This window comes from Peromyscus leucopus, chromosome 15, assembly GCF_004664715.2.
Source record: "Peromyscus leucopus breed LL Stock chromosome 15, UCI_PerLeu_2.1, whole genome shotgun sequence".
Lineage (NCBI taxonomy): Eukaryota > Metazoa > Chordata > Mammalia > Rodentia > Cricetidae > Peromyscus > Peromyscus leucopus.
The window spans coordinates 35,966,608-35,970,799 of record NC_051076.1 but is presented as its reverse complement, the minus strand read 5'-3'; positions in this window follow the sequence as shown (position 1 = coordinate 35,970,799).

The following is a 4,192-nucleotide window of genomic DNA, read 5'->3' as shown; positions in this document are numbered from 1 at the left end:
AAGATGGGTTCTACAGCTTAAGTGTTTAGGATCTGGTGTGACCTCTGACTGAGAAAGTGTAGAGGTCACCAGGCTACAAAGTCCATGTGACATCTCCCCTAAGGATGGGTTCTGTTGACTGAAAGCTAAAGATACATGTCTAGGGAGGGATAAGCATTCTGGGGGATGTGGATGAGGTCAGGATCTACAATAGCTAAGGTCACCAAGTTATTAACAACATCCACTCCCAGCTTTCTGGGTGGAAAACTGAAAATAGTGTCTCTATTAAGAAGACATTCCTGCATGATTAACATTCCTGATTTCTCCAGTGTTTATCTGTGAGCATGAGGACCTTGTGCCCTCTACATACAGAACGGGGTATGGCTTGGTTTCTGGAGTCTAGCTGGCCAATTAGATGACCATTCAAGAAATAATGAAAGCTAGATCTAATATATACACTATTTCTTCTTCATTTTTAAATCCTGTGGTATAGATATAATATTTTCTGCTCTATTAATTTACATTTGCATATTAACTACTTTGCTCCAACAGAATATAACTGTAGAGAAGGAATAATTTCTACCTAATTCACTCTCAAGTCCTCTAGTCCTGGAACAGGTCCTGGTTCACAATATGAATTCAAAAATTCAAAGACTGTTAGTGCAAAGCATGACGTCTTTAACATTATTTTTACTAAAAACTTTAGACTGGGAAATATGATAATGACTTTGGAGTTAGGAATTGGCAGAGGAGAGTTGTGTGTAGCAGAATGGAGCTGGGAAATAAGCAGATGAAATCATCAACTGTTGTCTGTTTATGTGATGCTGAACAGGATAAAGACTGATGGAGAAGAGGTTAGGGGGCAGCTGGATCCGACATTTCTTGTTCAGAGCCTCTCCATAGTTTACACAAGCTCCAGAATAGATGACTATAATCACCAGTCCTTCTTTCACTCAGAGGAATTCCAATCTTTTGGTTTCGATACCTCTAAATACTGATCTGGTGCACATCAGAGTGGAATGTGTGTACCCACCAGAGGTGGGGCCCAGAAGGCCTCCTCCTTTGGTAATTTTGTGTCTGGTGCAAACCTTGCGTTTGTACCCTTATTAAGGCTTGGATAGGTCATACTGGATTGGCCCATTCTGGTGACCTTGAGAACATATAGCTGTCTGATCACAGGAAGTGTAATCAGCCAAGGATTCAAGTTCCTGAAGCCTCTGAACTGAGGCCACATTTGTCCCGGGTGCTGCCAGACAAAGGCTAGGGTGCTAATTGAATCTATTTCCTGTACCTCAGGACTTCTCCAATGTCTAGTTTTGGACTGAGGGTTCCTTATATGACCTTGTCAAAGCTGTCTTTGATTGCTTGGTCGTCCACAGTGTTTCCCTCCCCTTTGTCTTTCATTTGGTATCAGACTGATTTCTTCTTCCTGGCTGTCAGATCTCCCTGGCTTCCTCAGCTTACATTTATCCTTGCCAGGTGCCCTTCTGGTACAGCTCTGGTCTAGAGCATCTCAGCATATTTCTTGGAGGACTCTGTTCTTAGAATGTACTTATTCTCTGTCTTGACTTCTACCTGAGCTTGAGCCCCATCTGGATGCTCAGGCCATTTCACTGGGACTCTGGTTCTATGCCTAGTTCTTAGCAGCATTTCTTTTTCTACATTCAGGAGCTAGATCTTTCCTTCAAGCTGTTTCTGGCCAGAGTGCCGTGACCTAGACACCTACAGCCTTAAGTTCCACTAGCATGTCTTCCTCTTGGATAATGGCTACGAGTTCAACTGGCCATCTGTATGTAGTATTAGCCTTGGAATGCTCAAAAAAGTTACATGGCCTCAAGAATTAGAGCACTAGTCACTGATATGATGACACGTTGAAATGTACTTCTCTCTAAAAAGTACATTTTCAACTCTTACAAGGAATTCTTAGTGGCCATAAATTATAGATCTTTTGTTAATATTAGTGTAAAAACAGAGGAGATATGGAGGTGCATGCGTATCAGTGACAGCAAACTCTTCTGAAGATTACAGAAGCTGAAAGAGAAAATAGTAACTTCCAAGTGTCAAGGACCATTTGAACTCTCTACATACCTATGTCACAGGTTCGATTCAGTACTGAAGTCTTTATCTGACAAATACCCACACAATTACGTCACAAACAGAAGGCTATACATTTTCATGGAGGAAATAGTATTACAGCTTTAAACCCTTCCAGAGTCACAGATGGGCAAAGCCCTGATCAACTTACCTTTCCACATAGCCTTTTATGCTCAGGTACCTCACTCACAGGAAACCTGGTAAGTCAATCTATGGCAGGGAGCTGGGAATACAGTTGGCATGACAGTCTACAGCACACGGTTTGACTACTAAGGGGCGGCTCAGAATAAGAAGGGGTGGTCAGAATCTCCTCTATTTACTATTGTGCCAACCCAAGGGGACTGGCAGTGGGGAGCTGACTGTTCAGAGCACTGGTTATCTGTCCTGTATTGCTGAGAAGAACAGCTCATAGACTCTAGAGTATAGTACAGCAATATAATAAATACACAGCTTTGCATGATAATGCACAGCCATGGAGGCTCTAACAAGAATATATGTGTGAGGGGGGATAAAGTAATAGTTTATATATATATATATATATAATATATATATATAATCACACCTGGAGGTGTGAGCACCTAACAGAAGTGAATGGAAGGGCATGCTCATGAGTGTCTGGCCCCCTCCTCCTGGTGGCCAGCTGGAGAAGTGCAGAAAGTATCTCTCACCTAGCACAAGGCCAATGTGCTAGTTTAGAAAAGGCTTCACTGCCGGGCGTTGGTGGCGCACGCCTTTAATCTCAGAACTCGGAAGGCAGAGCCAGCGGATCTCTGTATTCAAGCTTGCCTGGCTACAAGTGAGTTCAGAAAGCAAAATACACAAGAAACCCTGTTCGAAAAACCAAAGGGGAAAAAAAAAAAAAAAAAAAGAAAAAAGAAAAGGCTTCACCAATGTTTTCATGCATAAATTAAGAGTCCTATTATTATTTTTAAAGTATATATTGTGGTCCTCAGGGGTTTTCTTCTGACCTAGGAAGCAACAGTAGCAAAACTACAATCACTCAGAGGATAGAGGATGGTACTCTGGAGATGTGGGAGACACTATATTTTTAATTTCTCATTTTAGACATTTGCGCTACCTCAAACATTTTGTTGTTAAAGACACTTTGCAATACACAAAATTAGTGAGAAATAAATGATGTATTTGAAAATATTAAAAAAACAGATTAGAAGGATTTTATATTTTTTATTCATATAGATAATAATTGTATACGTAAAGTATGTTGAGTACGTCTTGGAGTACAAGCATTACACATATATGATATTTATCATAAGTTTGTAACATAGGGCTGCTATTGCTATATTGCATATGTTTTATTTCTGTCAAGATACATTTTTATTTCTTCTGTATTATATCAGTGATTTTTGGAGAATGATGTTGAATTTCTCATCTTTCTGAGTTTCAAAGGCTTTCCCTAGGGAATCTCTGTGTACAGTGAGATGCCCTTTGAATGGCAAACATTTCCTGATCTGCTGGCCTCATCATTCTGGAATAATAATTGTCCCCGATTTTTGTTGCTGTGATGAAACACCAGAGGCAGATTAGTGTGAGAGCATGAAACACTGGCATTGGCTTAGTGTCTGGTGTCACACTGTGGTAGACAGAATAGTGGGAGCACGCCGGAGAACTAGCTTACATAACTGGTACCAAGCCAGGACCAGAAAGAAGAAACCAGTGGCTTATAAAGCCCTTGAGGGCCTGCTGCATGGAATGACCCAAGGATCTCCTGCTGGACTCTACCTCTGGAAGTTTCCATCACCTCTCAGCAGTACACTTTGAGGCCCCCTACAGAACACTTACCATATTCAAGTCATGGCACTAAGAAAACCCATTTTTAAAAATATCTTTTGTAGCAACTCAAAGGTGTATATTGCTTATTGTTGTGATTATTTATTTGCTCTATGCTGGAGAGTTTCTTTCCTTATTTGGCTGATTTTCTTATCAGTGAAGTGAGTTAATTTGTGCTAACCTCCAATGTGGGTCAGATTTCTATACTGTGTTTCTTAGCTAGGGAGCAAGAAATACTTCTTGGAGCATTAGTAACAAAATAAAATTAGAATGTAATAGCCAAGCTCTCCCTCCAGCCTCACAAATAGTTTATAGAAGCAGCCTGAGAAGA